The following is a 21,791-nucleotide window of genomic DNA, read 5'->3' as shown; positions in this document are numbered from 1 at the left end:
TCTGTGTTTTACTGACAGCTTCTCAATTTCCAGGGATTCCGTTCATGTCTATTTGAGGAACTATGGACTCTTGAAAAAATAAAAATACTATGATAACATTTCATTCATCATTGCCCTTTTACACACACTCAGTTTTCACACTGGATTTGTGTGTTTTCTTTTTGAACTACCGACTGTTTACATGTTGGTGAGACTAAGATACAACTGGCAAGCCTTTGTTTTTGTTTAAGTTTTGATTGTGGATTGCCACGTTTCTTCTGATATTGACATCGATTGATGATTCAAGAAATAACAGGTTTGGTAGGATAGACATTGGCATCTGAATATAGAAGACAAGACCAAACCTTTAGATTTGTGAATGGAAATACAGAACCCAAAACATTGCAGTTTAATGCAAGTGTTGCTTGCAGACTAAGATATTTCAAAAAGATGAGACAAAATGAACAGTCGCACAGGTATGCAAGCCTTTGGGATTATCAGATAATTAGTCAGATGTTTTCTGACAGTCATGATTTGGCATCTGCTTTAATTTTATAGAACAAAGATTCATCAGTTTTCATCTCTCCAGATTTAGGTAACTCTGTATTTCCTGCTTGCATGCTGGAACATAGATTTTGTATTCTGGAGCGCTGCTGGCAGCATCTAACCACATCGCCTGATGACATCATCATGCACTGTTGACATCCATCGGGTTATGTACGTAAGACAACACAGAGACACAAGCTGAGAACATGACTGACTCACTTTTAATGTGTGAACAGAACACAGCTCTGTTCACACATAAAAATAGAATTTATGTGTGAACATAAATACGCACACATAAATTTATCAACATGGTAAATATAGTATTTAGAGAGAATTTCTGTCCATATCATGCATTAACTTTCAGTTCAGTTAAATTTAGTTTTTTTATTTTTCCACATGGAAAATTTGATGAATAGTCAAAGAAAGTCAAGACAGAATTCACACATCCATACAAATACCACAGTCAGTGGCAATGAATGAAACATTCCAATTTTGTACTGATTTAATTTAAAACTCTTCTTAAACACTTGAAATGCTTGTGAAATTACGACATCAGTTGTGATAGATCTGTTTCTTTTTTGTTTCTGGCTGTGTCAGTATTCCTCATTAAATGATTTAGTAGATCTGATAATCTTCAAGATAAGATTTAAACAACCTCACCATAAAACATTTGAGCCGCATTTACCGTAGTTGTGTCTGCTATCTTCTACTTTGTAGGTGAAATAAATTACGTGAGTTTCAGATTTTGAACTTAAATGTGAGTCTGTGAAGAATAAACTTAAGTTGTGTTATTCATTTTGTCAAACCTCCAAGAGTTGAATAAAACAGAGTTTTTTGGTCAGCACTTAAAAAATGAAAGAAGAAAAAGAAGGGAGTGGGAACTATTTCCAAGTGTGCTTCATGGCATGATTTTTAAGTGAGATGGAAGTGTGTTACATTGATCTGGCTTTTGTGTGTTATTAATGTTTACTTTAATGCAACTGACAATTTCCAAACCCTAGCCTAATTTCCTAACCCTAACCCTAACCCTTAACATCACATGTTTTTGAGCTGAATTCATTGTGATTTTTAATAAAATTCATAAAATTTTGTTCATGCAATTTTAAACAAGAATCTTAGTCATAAGGCAAAGTAAAATAAGTAGTTATTTTAACTTGAGAAATGTGTGCAAGATAAGGAGAGTTTTTTTTTTTCTTGAATATTTTGAAATAATTATTTGGTTCAAATTGCAACATGCTAACCCCATGCGCCACCACAGCACGCCCCATGCTTGGAGGCCTCAGTCCTTGACACGGACGTCGCGGGTTCGACTCCCGGGCCCGGTGACCTTGCCGCATGTCTTCCCCCGTTTCGCTGCCCTCCTTCCTGTCAGCCTACTGTTGAAAAAATGCAAGCCACTAGCGCCACTAAAAACTCTTCAGAGAAAAAAAACAGCAGTAAGCATTAAGTTAAAATTCACAATTCAACATTAATTAATTTTAAAAAATTATACACTTGTTTCTTGATGTTAAATTAACTTCATGAACTTTAGTTTCTGAGTTAAGACCAATACAATTTTCATGTTGACTTAAAATGCGTTTTCAAGGCAGCAGCTTCATTTTGCAGTTCAACCAACTTCAAATGTTTTACAGTGTAAAGGACATGAAAAGCACAGGAACATGCTATCCTCAATGCTACTGCAATATTGATAGTCTGGCACAAAATCCAAAAGTGTCCCGCCAGATAAAACTAAATTGGACTATTATCATTCGCTATCATCCCCCCTTTATTTCCTTCCTTTGTAAACATTTTCAGGTTACATTGTTTACATTTCTAAAGTTAGCTGAAACACACCAACTGTCTAACTAGCTTATTAGCTTTCAACACACTAAGAATTTTAGTTTCCACATCTTTTTTCACTACAGGTAAGAGAACAGTTACCAACAATAACATCACAGAAACTCATATTACAAAACAATATGTAACACAAGAAAATATTTTAGCATCCAAAATAACACCAGGAAATTCTGAGATATAAGGCCTACAGTACAATAACAGTTCAGGCTGGCTCATTTTGGAGGCTTAAAAAAATCTACAAGACTTCTTTACAGTCAACTCTTTAACAAGGACAAAATCTTACCAGAAGATTTTGATTAGTCATAAAATTATGTTCTAATAATATTGTAATTCTAAAACAGTGAACTTTTGACATTAGCCCCAAAATTGTTACCTGGCTTGTCCTCTATCAAACTGCAGTTTTTTCTGTCTGTAGTTCAGTCCTTGAGAATATTTTCCTGTATGATAAGACAACTTAGAATCATAACAGTGATTGTGTTAGAAAGGTTTTGTCTCTGCTTTAATCCTTGACATTTTGTATAAGTTTTCATTGTGGCAGTGGTTATTTGAAATGAGTTACAGTTTGGAGTTAAAAATCCTTCTCATTTTAATTTAACTTCTGAAGAATGCTGAGCAGTATGCCTAGATTTGGTTCAAATTCTGTTGGATTTTGGAATATTTTTAGAGTAAAACATTAGCGGTTCAAAATATTTTTTTCAAGATCAGAAGGGAATAAGAACATTAAATCAGAATAATGGATGCCATTGTGAGACTAAAGAATAATGCTGGATTGATAATATATAGCGCTTGAGTGACTTTCCAATCAGCACTTGAAGATAGAGTTCGAAGCAGTGACAGAATGCACCACGGAGAAACATGGCCTCCCAGGTATGTAACTGGCACTCCAGCCTAGCTGCTTTGGAGATGTCACCTGAAATTTATGAGAAAATTTCTTATATTATTGTAGGCATAGGCTGATAAAGAGTCACTATAACTCACGGGCAAAAATGATGGATGAAATTGTGTACTGTGTAGCACTGCTAGGATGGTATTTGTTGACTTCAGTTCAGCATTTTACACTATTATTAAAGAGACACTGACAGTGAAGCTCCATGATCTGGGACTTTCAACATCAATGTGCCTTTGGATCAGTGATTTTTTCTCTAACCGGCCTCAGATGGAGAGAATAGGGGACAAAATATAATCCACTCTAGTCCTCAAAACAGGCACACCGCAGGGCTGTGTGTTTAGTCTGGTTCTTTTTACACTGTGTAGCCATCTACTCAGTGGTTCGAAAGTTTGCAGATGACACCACTGTAGTGGGTCTAATAACAAACAACAATGAGACTCTGCACAGAGAGGTGATTGAGAACCTTTCCCAGTGGTATTCAGTGAGCAAACTAGAGCTCAACACCAGCAAGACCAAGGAGGTCATAGTGTACTAGGAGGACAATGCGTCCACTTATTACAAGTTCAAGGAGGTGGTGGAGTGCATAAACAACATCCTGGAGATAACCTGGTCACTGAACCCCTCTTTTCTGATGAGGGAGGCCCAACAAAGAGTCTTCTTCCTCAGAAAATTGAAAAGACTGGACTCCCCGCTCAGTTGCTCAAGAACTTCTACAGAGCTGATTGAGAGCATCTTCTGCCTCAGTATGTCTGCCTCAGTATGGCAAACTGCCCAGTGGATCGTGGGGAGTCAGTTACCGAAGCTGGATCTAATATATACTGGCAGACTGCAAAGGAAGACATATTCCATGACTGTAACCTATCTGGAGTACCTGGAAGCGCAAAATGTTTCGAGTTCAAAGACAAGCATGTCATGGGTTAACATATGTTTCACTAGGTCTTGCTCTGTAAAGTCTGTGTCCCATTTTGGATCTGGAAAATCTGGGATCTGAAAGGTGTTCACTGAATTCAATCTGGAGAGACTCAGACAGAGAAAAAGACAGCGATTAAGGAAGTTTATTAACATGCATGAATTAATGTTCTTTGGTGCTCGGGCCCCGGCTAAGGACATCGAGCTGTGAATTGCAATAAGCTCGGATGAGCATTCCCGATATAGGTTTGGAATGTCATCCCCCTAAAAGGGGAGGCTGAGGCTGGGGCCCAGGCCAAGACATTAGAATTGGGAAAGTGGAGGAGCTAAACTAGCCTGAGGCTTACAGGCTAAGACTTAAGGAGATGATGGATGGTGCTATTTCTGTGATAAGTGGAAGTAGGAAGGCTGATGAATGAAGACAGCTGGGGATGCTGCTAATCTTGAATTGGCATGATGTGGTGGATGCAGGTGCTGGGGATTCGGCGAGGCATTGAGCGGTGGTGCTGGTAGATGAGGGCCAGGTGGGGTGGCGACAAGGCATTGAAAGGCTGGTGCCGGTAGATGAAGACTAGCCAGGGCACCACGATGTATATCGTACCAGCATCACTTATTGCGTATGCAATAAGTGATCAATAGATGAAGGCCAGCTGGGGTGTCACTTATGCCCCAGCTGGATGCTGGTAGATGAAGGCCAGGTGGGGTGCTTCTCTGCATGTAATGAGGGATGCTGGTAAACTAGGCCAGCAGGGCGCCACTATGCATGAAGTGAGGGATGTTGATAGATGGAGGCCTGCGGGGGCACCACAATGTGTTCTGGCTGGGTGCTGATGGATCGAGGCCAGCGGGGTGATGTGGTGATGCTATAAGTAGCATGCCGAGTAGGGATATTATCCCCCAAAACAAGAGCTGCAGCAAGGGCTGAAGCTCGGAATAGAGATTGGGGAAGTGGGAGAAGGCAGGAGAAGCTACGCCAACTCGGTGGCTTATGGGTTGGGACTTTGCAGAGCCCAGCGTACTGAGAGAGGGGAGATGCGAAGCCAGTGGATGAGGGCCAACTGGGGATGCTGTTGAGCTTGAAATGGCGGTGTGCTGGGAAATGGAGGTCAGCTGTGGTATTACTATGGTATAGCACTGAACTGGTGAAGGGAGCTGGCTGTGCATGACTGAGATAGCAAAAAGAAAAGAAAAGAAAAAGGGAGAGGATAGATTAAATTGAGATGATAAGCTGACTGGACATTGGGAATGACAAGTGAAGAAACGGGAGATGAGGAACGCCTATAAAGAAGCCCTGGGAGAGACTGGTAAGTAGAAAATTAACAAATGGGCGATCTGGGTGACATTGCAAAACAGAAGCTATTTCTGGGACAAGGATGGGAGTACAGAGGTAGCGGGAAACAAAATTTCTGAAACCTCGGCGGCTTTTGTTGGGGTGCGGGCGGCAAGGACATACTGACTTCGGATGGGTGTCTTTGCAAAGACCTCACAGATGGAGCAAAGCACAATTGGGGAATGTGCAAATACTTTCATTAAAGTTATTCCAGAGAGGTATGTTATTAAATACCTGCACCCTCCTCCTGTGCCGATCGAGTGGGCCGGGATTTAGGAGAGGTTGTGGAGGAGTGACGGTGGGATTAGGTTTGAAAGGAAGGGAGGGGCAGAAAGTGCTCTGACGGCTGGAGAAGCCGCACGAGTGGCAAGCGACTGCTTGTGTGAGCATGACCATGTCCATGTCCAGGGTAGACCGGTTGAGACACTGTCCAGAACGTGCAAGGACTGTACTTGCAAAAGCTTTATGGTATTAATAAAACAGCAACCGACTGTACTGCATGTGGAGGTCGGCAATGAGAGCTAAATAGGCGTCTAGTTCGACCCTGCGTTTGGGGTATATGGAACATATTATGTCTCTGAAGATACTGAATGTGGCTAGAAATTGTCCGATTAAAAGCTCCTTAGAGAGACGGGGGTCAGATGATTTAAGAATAGCGGAAAAATGTTCAGTTTAGCGACGTGTTGGTTGACTTCAGGGGAGGGTAGGAGAATGGAAGCCAGATTTACATACTATCCTTGAAGTATCTTGCGGAGCCTGGGGAAAATGTTTGAGTACAGGGGCGTGTATGCCTAGCCTGATAAAGGGAGGGGGAAGCTAATGAGCTGAATGAGAAAAGAGAAATGAAAGAGAAGGCAGGTGGTTGAATGGCAGGCTGAGGAATAGTAGGTATGGGAGTGGGAGAAATTAAGGGCGTGATAATGCCACCTGGAGGGTTGTGATGTAGGAGAGTTGAGATCGATGCTATGGAACGCTGGAGAGAATCCATGGAGGGGATGAGCAAGGATGAGAAGAGGTACATCTCGACCGAAGGAGGGGGAGGTTTGGGAGTGGTGGCCTGAAGAAGGACCAGGGGCTTCTGAAATGGGATTCGAGGCCTGAGTGGTAGGATCCGGAGCAGGTTGGGAGGAAGATCCAAGTGAGCGAGAAGCGGACTGAGTGGAAGAAGGACGTTCCTTGCATCATTTAGCGGGGGGAGCGGAGGACTTGCAGGATCTCTTTCCACTGACCGGAGGCAGCAGGGAGGGGGGAAGAGGGGAATTGGTGGAAGGAGAGATGGAGAGGAGTCGCTGAGTGGCAGGAGAGCGGTGAGCGAAGCCACTTTAGACCAGAGGCCGGCGGCGAGGACAATGCTTTGGATCTGAGGATAGATGTGGGGGACTGAGGATCCGGGCGTAAAGCCAGGCGAGCGCCGCAATGCCAGGCGAGCGCCGCAATGCCAGGCGAGCGCCGCAATGCCAGGCGAGCGCCGCAATGCCAGGTGAGCACCGCAATGCCAGGCGAGCGCCGCAAAGCCAGGCGAGCGCCGCAATGCCAGGTGAGCACCGCAATGCCAGGTGAGCACCGCAATGCCAGGCGAGCGCAGGCGGAGGTAGAGGTGGAGGGACAAAGGTCCCTCGGAAAGGCGACCGGGGAACCTGGTGGAATATCGGACTCAAAGTTGGACATAGCGAAAACAGCTGGCGTTGCACACAGCTGGAAAGCTGAAGATGCCGTTGATGGAGGTCCTTATCAGCTGGGGCTTGGTTGGTGATTGGGCGTGACGTGGCTTGGACCAGCATTGTGTTGAACTTAGAGGAATAAAATTTACTTGGCTCGTTAATTTTTCTCTAGTCTCCCGGATCTAGGGACTCCGCATGCACAGTGGAAATCACAGAGAACAACCATTCAACATCAAACTTCAGACATATCTAGTTTTATCCAGAGAATTCAATGCATACAGAATGTCACATCAGCATTGCACCCAGATTGTCAAGAAGTCCAAACACATAACAAAACATACAATTACCTGCAACGAGTTGGAAAGGAAAACACAATAGGAAAGACACAAGAATGCATTCTTGGGAATTGCTCTCATGGCTGCAAACAAAGCAATTTGTTCTTCTGAATTTTATAAGGAGTTCACATTTTATAAGGAGTTGTATTCCCTTAATTTAAATATATGCATTTGAAGGTTTGTCCTCCCCTTGTAGGGCTGTTTAAAGTTAATTTTATTACTTTCTTTGAGACCTGTTCAAACCCTAAGCAAATATATGGAGAGAACAAAGGTCATTCTCAAACAGGGTCTTCCCATACCAGTCTCCTCCTTTTAACATTCCAGACCAAAATGTATGCGTCGGCTAGAGACCTGGTGGTTTTCTGCCTCAGCAATTCATCAAGAAACATCAAGAAACCTGTTATAAACACACTAACACAGAAATCTGGTGTGAGATGATAACTGTCAGTTTGGATCTAAAAATTGCAGGATTATCTTCTTTTAGAAAAAACTCTTTTAGAATATCTGAAATATTTCACTTCTGAAACTTTTAGTTTCCTAATCCTGTTCTATTTTAGTAATCTAAGATGCATGCAAATTAGTATGGTTAGACACTAACTAGTTCAGAACATGCTGTTACTATTTAAAAGAAATATCTTAATATATTTGATTATACTTCTATAAGAATTGTTTTCTAATGGTTTTAGTGTTTTATGGAACTCTTAAACAAACTCCAAAGAATTTGACTCTTTGGTGTTTGTCTGCAGGCAGACCCCCTCTGCCTGCAGACCACCTGTCTGAAGGCCCTCCTTAGTAATTTATGTAAGTTCAGAGAGTCAGCGGTTGTTTTAGTTTGGATCTTTATCTAAGTCTATCTAACTTAAAATCTCATCAACATATTCATGCTACATCTAATATTTCACATGCACAAAGGTTAACTGTTTCTAAAATTAATATAACCATACTTATACTCCCAACAGTTGATAGGTCGACGATGATGAGCGAGATGCGCCGATTGGATGATGCAGGTAGGGCTGGAGAGTCTTCCAGTTTGAATTTGCACCTAGGCTTCATATCAAAGGGACCTATAAGTCGGCCTTCTATCACCTGAAAAACAGTTTCAGACTTAAACTCGTTTCCATGAAGTACTACAGAAACTCATTCATGTGTTTATCTTTAGTCAAATTTATTACTGCAACAAGGTCAGCTTTAAAAATCAGTCAGATATTTGCAGCTGACCCAAAAGGCTGTTGCTTGGTGTTTTCACTAAAACCAGGAAGAAAAAGCACATCACACTGGTTTTAAAGTCCTTCCACTGACAGAATACTCTGTTAGTTTATAAATCAGTGAATGGCTCAGCACCACAATACATTAAAGATATGCTGTTGTTATATCAACCTTCCAGACCCATCAAGTCTTCTGGTTCTGGTCTGCTCTGCATCCCCAGAACCAGAGGAAGAATGGAGAAGCAGCATTCAGCATCTATGCACCACAAATCTGAAACAAACTTTTTGAAAACTGCAAAACAGCTGAGACATTCAGTTCCTTTAAATATACACTCAAAGCTCCAAACCTAATCAAAAGTTCAGAGTTTCCTTTGATTAGCAGTAAGTGAAACACTGATCAACATATTTGAATGTGTCCTGCTGATTTTGATTATGGCTTATGAAATGCTTATTGCTTGTTTCACAATTGGTGACTTTATAATGTTTTTATGATGTTTTGTTGCTGATAAACTTGACTGAACTTGACCAAATGTCTTCTTGATACAAAGCAATTTTTTTCTGCCGATAGAGTGCATTTACATTAATCTTTATATTCACCACTGTTCTGTTTTAAACCATCCTTCAGTTAAGGTACATACTGTCCTCACAATAAAGTTACAAGAATAAAAATAGTAAAAAGTTATAGTTAAAATGTCTAACATATCTACCTATAGTTCAGTTTTGGTTTTTGCATCATTTACAGATTTTGGTTGTGCTTCTTATATATTTTATCTGTTTGGGATAAAGAAATGACATGCGCATTGTCCAACTACTTGAACAAAATGAGCGCTTAAGCTTGGACAACAATTGTTAGACATTAATTAACACTTTGCCAAACTTAATGATTCACATTAAATCAAGGGTATGTGTGTCCTCAGTGTTCAAATCATGTCTGTGGGTGTAAGTTCAGACTTAAAAACCATAAAATGGATGCACAAGTTTTGCTGTTTAAGGTGCTTTTTTGTCATAATCTGCACTGTTCCTTGCTCCTGCTCTGTCCCTCCAGCCTCCGCTGTCCACTGATTGCTGATTGATGCCACCCGTGTCACTGCCTACTCTACCTTGTGGCCTGCACTCACTCAATAGGAGATTGTATGTCATCATCCATGTCCCAGTCTGTGAGCAGTTTTTGTGCATGATCCTGATTGGGTTCTTGATCTATTTTTTTATATGTCCTGACATGATCACCGTGTGCTCACTGACTGCGTTGTTAGCAACTCTGATTCTGGCTCTGAACCTTGCTTCACATACAGTACCGTTCCATGATAACTGCTTTAGGGATATTGGACATAGAGTGAACCCTCTGTGTTCATGGGGGGTACGTTCCAAAAAGAACCCGTGATAGGTGAAATCTGTGAAGTCGTAACCTTTATTTTTTTTTTACAATTATTATAAATGAAATACTCCATAATACATTGAAACCGAATAATTAAACCTTTTTACAGGCCCAAGCATTTGTTTAACAAATAAAAGTACTGTATAAACATTTTGTTTTTAAAACAACAAAAAACTACTGTATAGTAATTTTAATAATCAATACGAACTGAAGTCTTCAAATTGCGGAGATCAGCACCGCCCCACCACGACACAAGTCATTGGATTAGAACTGTTGCAAATTAAAAATGATCATGAAAAAAAAAACAAAGTGCAGTAGGCAAATAGTGACTCACGTGTATTTCTCTGTTCTTCTGACTGAGCCGCTGCATCCTGACTCCACTCTGTAGCATTTTTTTTTCTTCTAAAACCTGCGGTGTAGGTGTGTTTTTTCAAGAGAACATAGTTATAGGTAGTTGTTGGGCAAAAAGATTCTTATAAAATGACATGTCACCATCGATTATGTTTGAGTAGCATGTCCAGAAGTTGAACTTTTTCTGCGATAGTTAGAATCTTCCTCTGTCTTTTGGGCATGACCGCAAGTGCCTTTTTGTCGGTGCAGAAGGTTTTGTCGACATTATGGGTTTTAGAGAAACTTGAAATTGCAAGAGAATTTGCAAACTTCAATTTGGCAAGCTGTTTTACATACGTGTACAGATTAAATCAGGCAGAGAAGAAGCGGAGAGACTGTCTTGCCAATCATGAGGGAGAACACAATGCACTGTGGGGAAAAAAAACTGCACAAAAAATTTGCAAAGCAGTGAGACTGTGAACGTTTTGGATTGTGGACATTAAAACCTCTGATTTTGCCATGGTGAATTCTCATCATCAGGGTGAGTAATTCTACTCACCCTGATACCAAAATACTTTATGACATAATTGTTCCCAGTTTCCAATGTATACAGTCCCACAGGTGAAACAATCTGCAGGAAACAGACACACTCAGATCCTCTTTGTTCTAAAGAGGGTTCAAGTTCATTGAGATGAGAATCTCTGAGGAAACCACCTCTGCAGGGTAACCCATTAATTTCTGATTATCCAATACTTCCTGTTTCCATTCTGCCTCACTCTTCAACCTATGACCATCATAGTATCTGACCTGTGAGTCAATTCTGATGAGAACCTGCTGATCATCTCCCACCTTTTGATTATTGGCTATAAAATCCAATGACTCTTTTCCTGGAGGGGTGCACCAATAAATGCATCCTCATTTCCTTAATTTTGGGAGATGAGTGACCAGCCCATAGGTAGAGGTGAAAATTGTCCACTGATCTTATCTACCTCGAGAAAAATCTAAAAAAATCAACCACTGTCCTCTTTTACTCTGCCATGACAGAGATTAGACTGATAGACCACCCACCAGGTTATGTCTGCATGCTTGCAGTTAAAAATGGTGCCAACTCAGAATCTTTCTTTCTGTATTTAAGAACATTGTAGACAAAAAAAAAAAAAAAATCAGTATCAACCTATATTGGAATCAACCGGTCAGATTTTTTAATGATCGGTTATTGGCAATCAGCCAGAAAACTTCAGTTGGTTCATCCCTTCCTTCCTGTGTTGTGAACTAAGATTTAGTAGCATCATTGAGAATGCTACCAAATCAACAAAATATTCTGTAAAACATATAAAGAGCTACTGTAATATTCAGTCCTTGTCAGGAAATATTAGCACCAGTTTGTTTTCATAAACAAATTATACTTTTTCTAAAATTAAGATTTAGGTTTTTTTATTCATAGTTTAACACATAGCTATTATCATAAAATTCAAAATATTAAACCTAGGTAAATTGTTTGTCCCACTCACTGATGGTTTAAATACTGCACTTTTTAAAAAATAAGTTCAGCAGTGCTGGCTTTGTGAGTGAGCAGTGCAGTGAGCCAAAGCCAACAGACTGTTAGAGAGAGATATATAAGTCATTGCTAAGCTCTTTAAGATATTTATAAATTACTTACAGCTAGTTTGTAGAATTGTGGAGCCATCTTAAGGTGATGTGTTACACTGATTGTCTGATACTAATAGATTGGGGCAAAAACACAGGAAGCTAATAAGAAATAGCACTGCATTAGCCCCGGTGAACTGTGTGTGTTTTACTGATATGGTTCTCTGTAGATACTCTGCCTCTCCTGGCTGTGAGAGGCAGGATTACTCATGCCATATTTCTCTCAGGCTTGTGTTGCTTGCAAAGTATTAAATATCATTAATGTGTCATGGGAAATTTTTACATTTTTGCATCATTCTTTCCTTTAGGGCATCAGCTCGCTGCTTATTACTTGATTGGGAAAACAGGGCATGCGTGTTGCTGTAATAAGCTGAGTCTTCAATAAGAAAGGTTGTGCTGGAGGTGACCTAAAGTGTGGGCTAACATTAGGAGGGATATTCTGTTCTTCTTCTGGAACACACTGAGAACAGAGATGACCAGATCCATTCCATGTATCAATGTGACTGTAATTTGACTAATATATCCTTGTAGTTTGACCTGAACCTCAGTTATGTTGTACTGAGAGCTGCATCCTGGTGTTATGATGACTTTAAGCCCTTGAGGACAGTGGCTGAAATAAACAGTATTTTATCCTGCTGCTTATGACAGATTCTGTCTCTTTGCTAACTTTTTTCCTAATTCCTGTGACAGCTCTTAGTTCAGACACTCAAAAGCCCTGAGGACATCTTTTCCATATTAAAACTGCTTGTAGGTGTACAAGAACTGAGAAAACCAACATTCCTTACATTTTTGCTTTTTTCTCCTTGGTGCTTTTAAAGAATAAGAATATAAAAACATCTCATGGTGCTATACTCACTTACACTGATACTGTACTATATATATATATATATAATATATATATATATATATATATATATATATATATATATATATATATATATATATATGTACATATATATCATAAGTACAATACTAGCTTCATGGCATCACAGTTACTGAACAGTTGAAAACGCTTAGCCACAGGAATCCAGAAAGCTACGATGGAGTGCGACGGAGTGCGGACAGGTAAGTTCAGGTAGAGCGGAGACAGAGGAGCGGGTGAGTTTGGGAACTTGGGCAACCAGTAGGTACATTCCACGGCGGCACGAGGAAGGTCTTGTTCAGAAAACCAGGTTTAGATCATCACAAGGAGGATCCAGGGCATCTTGAGGGAAACACCTGATGACAAGAAATAATAACGGAAACCACTAGGAGGTCAGAGCAACGAGAAACACAGAGACTAGCTCTAGGAGGCTCAGCTGTACCATTACTGGCTAACACTCAGGCACCAAAGTACTGGCAGTCAGCTCCTCTTGTACTCCCAGCGTGATGAGCTGATGCGACTCAGGTGTGCACACAGCTCCGGGAAGGTGAGTCTGGCGCCATCTGGTGGCTGGCTGGTGCGTGGCAACAGAAAAGAAACCCACAAAGAAAAACAAAGAACCCCGGAACACAACAGTGTCTACCAGAAACATGAGTTCAACTGACAAATACTATAATAATGCTGGTATTTGGTGTTACATAAGCGAACCTTAGTGTCCTACATTTTACAATTCTGTACAAAAGAGATTAATTAACTGGAAGCCATCATGTCCTGTGGGATTTATACAAGTGTAAAACGTTTCTTTATAATTGTTGCTCAGCAGACGTGTGTAAGGAAACATGAGTTCTATACATTGTAACTAAAAGAATCAGACTCAGAGTCACAGAGTCTCTTTAAGTCATTAACTCATTAGTAAGTGGTTATGATCAGATTTTGCTGGGGGTAAAGTAGACCCCAGCCCATGACCTGCATGAGGTTTCTGTAGAAACAGGAATATTAATCCAATAGGAAAATCAATGGTGTGTTATCCATCCAGAGGGAAAAATGGCAGCCAAACTCTTTTTCTACAATATGCCTCACCTCCACCTGTCTGTCAGATGGCCAAATTTCTGCAGCTAAACCATAAATCCTTATAAAAATTTAAGCCATTTAGAAAGGTTTGTAGTTGGAGAATCATGACCTTCCTCTACCCATGAGGCTGGATTATGCCGATAATGTTCTTAGGGGCAGAAAGCTTCTTTAGTTAGCTTGTAATTTCATTAAAGTTTGATATGTAATACAACAGATCACTGGAAGGTCTGTCAGACGATAACTGTTGTACATCTCACTTGCCTGTAAAAAAGTCTGATTAATTTTTTGGTCATGATAGAAATAGGGAGGTCAATATGACAGTTTGTAATCTAAAAAAAATTTAAAAAAATTATTTAGTTATTCTAATAAAGATGGGATCAGATGACCACTGTGGTGATATATGAACCTGCAGGAACACACAGACAGGATACCGTGTCTTTGTGTGTTCAGAGGGATTCTTGGATAAACAAAGAGTGAAGTGATAATGTGCCAGAGGCCTTTAACAGCCATTGGGTATGGTCCAATACTTGTTCAATTCAATTACAGCATTTGTTTATTGTTTTCGTATTTTTAAGAAAAAAGAGGCTTTTGAGAGGGCAAAATTCATCCAGCCACACTGTGGATGAATTTTCAGATATCCACTCTTGGGCATATAATGTAAGAGAACTCAATTGATATTTATTGAGGTCTGGAAGATCTAAGCCTCCCATGTCTTTTGCTAGCTGTAGTGTTGACATTTTTATGAATTCCCTTCTTTTGGCCCAGATAAAGGAAACCAAACCAACTCTTCAATTTTTGGATCCACCTTTGAGTAAACAAAATAGGAATCATCCTAATTGGGTATAACAAGCGAGGGAAAATGTTCATCTTAAGAAGCGAGATTCTACCCAGCCAAGATATGGGAAGACCGTTCCAACGTTCAAGGTGTAGCTCAATTTTTTCAAATAATGGGACAAAGTTTGTTTTGAACATCTGGTTGAAGTCAGATGTGATAAATATGCTGAGATATTGAAATCCTGCAGGGGACCACTTAAAAGGGGATCTAGGGATATGAAGTTGTCTACTCAAGGGCATGGCCTCATTTTGGAGAAGTTTAGTTTGTATCCCGAGAATGAGCCAAACTGATTAATAATTGTGATGACTCTTTCCACTGAAGTGGTAGGTCTGGAGAGAAACAACAGAACATCATCGGCATTTAAAGAAATTTTATGGGTCCCTCGATCATTGTTGACACCTAATACAGTGGGGTCACTACAAATTGCTTCAGCCAGTGGTTCGATTGCAAGAGTGAATTAAAGAGGCCTGTTTCCCCTTCCCACCTCAAAATTTCTAGACTTAAGCCCATTTGTAATAACTGCAGCTAAGGACGACTATAGCGGACTGTAACCCAGCTGATAAAGTTGGGACCCAGTCTAAATTGATGCAGAGTATGATAAAAATATGACCTTTCCATGTGATAGAACACCTTCTCTTTGTCTGTGTTTTCCAAGTGTGTTGCTCGAATTTTGGACAGCATTTTCAAATCTACATTAAGTAAAGAGAGGGGTTTTGATTTCTGGAGGTTTTGAATTCTTAAGAATTAAGGATATATTTTCTTCCCAGAGGGAAGGGGCTGGACACCTGTACCAAATGAGTCATTCAGTATGAATAAGTAGCATTTTGACAGCAGATCCATAAATGTTTTGTAGAATTCCGAAGTAAGCCCATCCAGGCCCGGTGCTTTCCCTCCCTCGAGGCAGGATGGCTCTTTGCCTCCTGATATTTCTGCATTTAAATCTTTCTTTTTGTCCTCTGGAAAATTGGGTAGCTTAATTTTTGAAAAAAAAAAAAAATGTTTCCATTAAAGAGCTTGAGTTGTCAGACTGCTCAGATTGGTACAGATTTTTGTAAAATTTAAAGAAAGCTGCATTTATTTTCTGTAGAACATGAATTTCTCCGGTCAGTAATTGAAGAAATTGTTTGGGAGGACTTTTGTGTTTTTGTAAGATAGGAAAGGTATCTACCTGGTTGCTAAACAATCTTTGTTTAGCAACTTTGACTTTGTCTGTAGCGCTCTGCGTTACTAATGTGTTCAGTGAGCACCGGATGGCATTGAGCTCCCCCAACTTAGACTGCGAAGGTTTTTTTTTTTTTTTTTACAAGAATATATTTTAAGTATATAAGCATTAAATATTTTATATATAAGTAGTGTGATGACAGTATGCTCCAATTACACTTTTGGTTTTATTATAACTGCCACTGATAAACACTCAATGTCTTGTATTATTCTTCTTCGACACTTTGTACATGACATGCTTCATACACACTACAGTACTGCAAACACATCATGCTATTAAATATTAAAAGTTTGCAGACAAAATGCTTATGAAAATTAGCACTATAAAAAATAGATAGACTTTAGAGAAAATGTAAAAAATATTTCACCAAGGACAGAGATTACTGAAACAAACATTTCTCCTTCCTAAGATCAATGACAGAACATTCCCATTCACTGCACCACCGCACTTTACAGAAACCTACAAAAGTAGAAATAGAACCATTAAATAGAAAAAAAATTTGTATTTTCAAGAGTACAGAAAGTGGCAAAGAAAAAGTAAGACTTACAATTTTAAGATGTTGTGGACTCGCTATGTATGTGACATCATCAAAACTGATGATGACTGAGACCGGATGCCTGGAGTGAAAAAACATTTCTGGGTGACTTCTTTGCCTGTTTATGTTAGAAGTATAAAAAATAGTCAGCAATATCACACAATCAGTTAGTAATGGCATTAACTATGAAGCTGTTTTAATTGTGGACTTAAGGGAGACAAACTACCTTAAAATCTTTCCATCGATAATCTGAACACACTGATCCTTGCATGGTGGCGAGGAGGGCTGGTGGTGCCCATCTCCAGCAGCCATCAGATGAGAGGCAGAGTTCACCCTGGACAGGTCACCAGTAGCATCATAGGGCCCTGAAAACTAACAATGAATAAAACGTATGAAAGAGACATGGTAGAATAACAAGGGGAATAAATTCTGTCAAATGATTTTCAATATTTGACATATGTTAAGCATTTAAGAAGCGTGTTAAATACTTAATGTGTTTGTTAAGCACAAGTATTGAAAACACACTTGTTTTTACTGTTAAAAATGTGGCCAGCTGGTCATCGTTAATAATAATAAAAAATAAAAAAATTACAATGCAGCAGTTCATCTTCAGAACTGGTGTGGTGATTTGGTGGAGCCAGAGCCTCTTCTGAGCCAAGAAAGTCTTTAAATTTTCCAATACCAGATCTCTCGCTTCCTCTTTCATCTTAATTAGCAAAAACATGTTGAAGATAAAAAGGAGTTATAACAACATCCTCATTGTAGCAAATTGTCTTTGGCATACTGAGCTTAATTAAAACTAGGTTAAGTTTATGTTGTGTTCTGGGATTCTTTGTTTTCTTTGTGGGTTTTTCTCCCTCTGCTGCCACTCTTCGGTCATCCAGCGCCAAAGCTTCTTCTCCGGAGAGGTGTGGTGTCATCCTGCACACCTGAGTTCAATCATCTCATCAGTCCTCGAGTACACGAGGAGCTGACTGCCAGTACTTCAACGCCTGAGTGTTAGCCAGTAATGGAAACTCTGAGCCCCTTGGAGCTAGTCTTTATGTTTCCTTGTCGAATTGACTCCTAGTGATTTTTCTTGTTGCCTCCTGTCCTCAGGTGTTTTCTTGAGCCTGGTTTTCTGAACAAGACCTTTCTCGTGGCGCCGTGGAATGTACCCACTGGTTGCCCGAGTTCCCAAACTCAACCCCTCCGTCTGATCGCAAGTTCCTCCTGGATTCTCCGACTGGCAGTCACGCCGCTCCTCTGTCTCCACTCCACCTGAATTTACCTGTCCGCCCTCCGCCGCACTTCCTCGTTGCCTTCCAGATTCCTTTGGCCAAGTGCTGGATCATCTGGACCCACAAAGAGACCAAGACCCCGAAAACCTCAGCAAACGCTCCCAAAACAGTTCTTGTCATCTCGACAAGTAAGATCTTTCCAATATACTTGTTAACACCCCCTTTTCCAATGACCTTGAACTCACCATCTCCTTGCTGTGTTTTCTTAGTGTGCCGACCGCTACGTGACCCCATTCCCCTGGACCAGACCAGTTCTACCTTCATTCTTCCTGTTTTCAATAAATGAGCTTTTACTGATTTTGTTTCTCCTGTGTGGTGTTCTGCATGTGAGCTATGCAGTTAGAACAAATCATGACAGAACACTCAGACCAACAAACAAGCCCAGCAGACACTATCAGGAGAACGTTATCTGATCAACACACTTGTTACAATCCCATGAAACCGCTTTGAGAGAACTAAGCACGCGGCAAGCCAAAACCAATCGACGGCTAGTAGAACTCGCTAACTTTCTTCAAAACTCAGTTCACAGTGTTAAAACTTAGAGGAATAACTTCACTTGGCTCGCTACTTTTCCTCTAGTTCCCAGATCCAGGACTCCGAATGTGCAGGGGAAATAATAAAGAAACAACCATTTGACATCAGACTTCAGATGTATCTAGAGTTTTATCCAGAAAATTCAATGCACATATAATTGTTACATTAGCATTACACCCAGATCATCAAGAAGTCCAACACATGACAAAACATAGAATTACCTGCAACCAGTTGAAAAGGAAAGACAAAAATGCATTTTTGGCAATTGCTCACTCAGACGCAAACAAAGCACTTCGATCTTCTGCTGTAAAACAGACCTTTTTGTAAGGATGTGTATTCCCTTAATTTAAATATTTGCATTAGAAGGTGTGTCCTCCCCTTGCAGGGCTGTTTAATGTTAATTTTATTACCCTGCTTGAGACCTGCTAAAAAAAAACAAAAGATATGGAGAGAACATAGGTCGTTCTCCACTGGAGTCGTATCGTACCAGCCTCCTCCTTTTTACATTCCAGATGAGAATTTATGACCTGGTGGTTTTTCTGTGTCAGTGATTCAACAAGAAACTGATTTCTATTTTAAACAAACTGGCACAAAAATCTAATGCCAAATAATAACTTAGTTTGGATCTAAAAACTGGAGGGTTATCTTCTTTTAGGAAAAACTCTTAGAATACCTGAAATATTTTGGAAGTAAAATAGTTTCCTAATCCTATTGTATTTCAGTAATATAAATGCATGCAAATAGTATGGTTAGAGACTAACTAATTCAGAACATGCTTAAGGGAACTTAATACATTTGATTATACTTGTAGAAAACTTTTCTTAAAGTTTTAGTGTTTACTGAACTCTAAAACCAAAACCAAAGAATTCACTGATTCTGATAAGAGACAGACTCCCTGAGCTTCTCTGAAAACCCTCCTTAGTAATTTATGTGAGTTCAGAAAGTCAACAGTTGTTTGAGCTGGGATCTTTATCTCAGTTTACCTAACTGAGAATCTACTCAAAATGTTCATGCTACATCTAATATTTCATATGCACAAAGGTTGACTGTCTCTAAAGTTATGCTAACCAAACTTATATTCTCCACAACAGCCTTTGTCTCCAGATCCTCCACCAGTTTCTGATCTGGTCCAGTCAGTTCGGCCCACGTTTTCCAAGATCCGACCTCCTACCCCTGAAAGATTCTCTGGTGACTTGAGCAAATGGCTGTTATGAACATGGCAGAAGAAGCCATGTTCATAACAGTTTATGTTCAATGTTCCATTTATGTTCAGAAAGTTAAAGGTTAAAGAACTGTTAATACAGCCATTTGAATCTGAATTGTATAATAATTACATTTCTCTAGTCTTCTATATCTGCTGTATTATTATTGTTATTTTTATTATTATTATTATTTCAATTTTATGTATTTATTACTGATAGATTTTTTTTCTTATGAATTGTTTAGTTATTTTTTCACTTATTTTGTGTCAAAAATAAAAATGAAGACATTTGATAACATGGTAATGTTTTTGTAAGAGCTTTTCTTATGGAAAACCCAATGCGGCCCAGCCTCACCCAGACTCACCAAAACTCTACAGCCCCCCGAGTAGAGTTTTTGATCCCTGCTCCAAGGGGTTTGTGAAGCACAATATGTGCTGTTTTCTTTTTTGTTTACTTAGTGTTTTAATTATTTTGTGGTAAACCAAACCATTCACCACCCAAATATCAATGATAAATGATTTTATAAGAGCCCTGCGACAGACTGGCGACCTGTCCAGGGTGACCACGCCTCTCGCCCGGAACGCAGCTGGAGATAGGCACCAGCATCTACCGACCCCGTTAGGGACAAGGGTGACCGGAAAATGGATGGTTTTATAAGAGATTTTACAGGCCAACTTTATTTACCAGAAACATGTCTACTTCATCAGTTCAAAAAGCTTACATGCAGTTTTTCAAACTCCTTTACCTTTCAGGGTGTCCTTGCTTTAGTTTTTTCCAAGCACTCAGAGGAGAAATTTGAAACTTGATGCAGATAGAAAAATCTATTGCAGGGAACATTGAGGCTCTCCTTTCGTCACTCAAAAATTATCTTTATTTGTGCTCTAGCTTGGCTGATGATAATGCCTCTGAGTCACCTTAAGTGGAGTGCAAATGTAGACACAGAGACATATTCTCTGTTGGAGGAAATGCCTAACATTGCTCTGTCCAAAACCTCTGAGAAGGGATCCACAAAAAAGCATGTAATTGCTGCACAACTGTTGATAAATGTTGCCATCATATTATGAAGTACGGTTGATCTACACTGTCTTGAATCTTTTCCATTTTTCCTTTATTAGTGTGCCAATTTAGTTTTGTTATCCCACTGTAAATATGCATCCAGTGTGGAGATGGACAGCCATGATAATCTATCAAACACAACACATATAGCAGTTGTCTGAATGGCAATTGTTCTATCAAATATTGTATCCAAGATTGTGGTATTGCACACATTCATATTATGATGCTACTCTTCACGTCTCTTGCAACTGTTAAAATTCTCAAACTGAATCTGTTGACTATTCTATCTCCACAATGTTCTGTCGACCCAATTAGAAGGAAGGCTTGAAGTTAGCATATGTTTTTTTGTCTTTCCTCACTCCTCTTTGAATCTATGCATTTCTGATCTGGCCTAATACTGGGTTGACAAAAAATATGTGAGAAGCCTCAAGTAAGGCATACTGCAGCTCTTGATTCCTGGATTTGGTTTAGCTCGAAACATCTGCTTGTATATGTCTTCATGGAAGTTTGCATTGGTAAAATGAACTACAAGCTGCTTTGATTTCCCAAGGTTTTTTGCTCAAATCTCAGTGCTTTCAGATTATAAATTCAGATTCTTGAAATTTGTCAAAGGAGGACAAGACTGGAAGAGTTGTCCTTGTTTCCTTGTTTGTAGGAACTGACAGAATGAAATGGAGTCGGAAGAGACAGACTGGATGAAGGTCAGCAGGGAAAAATTTATATCAAAACATCACAACACTTCAGACAGAAGGCTGCTATTAAATAAGGAATGTTTGCCTTGAATTAAACATGACTATAAGTGCTGCTGGGAATAGGGAACTATTTTAGACACAGTATTTAAAATCATAACTTTTTAGTTACATAATTTAAGATTTTTATTTTGTTTATTAAATTTCAGATGCTTTTGCTCAGATTTTTTTTTTAACTTTAAACTTAATTTGTTCCTAAAGCTTTCGTCTGTGGTGACTGGTTATGCTAAAGAGTTCTTCCAATGCACTAAAAGTGAGAGCATGTATGGCTAACTGAAAAATGTTACTGCTAAAGGACATTTTTACTTTACACCTTGTAATGTTGTGAATTCTGAATGTTGTTTTTCTAACTGCCCAACCAGTATGATGATATGACGACAGTCAGTCATTGTCTCTTCTGCTT

At 39.6% G+C, this 21,791-nt stretch overlaps 1 protein-coding gene across 3 annotated transcripts in view; it reads left to right on the top strand.

The window, feature by feature from the left end:
- Nucleotides 1–21,791, top strand: part of grik2 (glutamate receptor, ionotropic, kainate 2) — a 303,200-nt gene that overhangs the window by 3,482 nt on the left and 277,927 nt on the right. The window lies entirely within an intron of this gene.

This window comes from Poeciliopsis prolifica, unplaced genomic scaffold, assembly GCF_027474105.1.
Source record: "Poeciliopsis prolifica strain line A6 unplaced genomic scaffold, Auburn_PproV2 SCAFFOLD096, whole genome shotgun sequence".
NCBI classification, from domain to species: domain Eukaryota; kingdom Metazoa; phylum Chordata; class Actinopteri; order Cyprinodontiformes; family Poeciliidae; genus Poeciliopsis; species Poeciliopsis prolifica.
The sequence above is the reverse complement of the archived record's forward strand: the minus strand, read 5'-3'. Positions and strand labels throughout refer to the sequence as shown.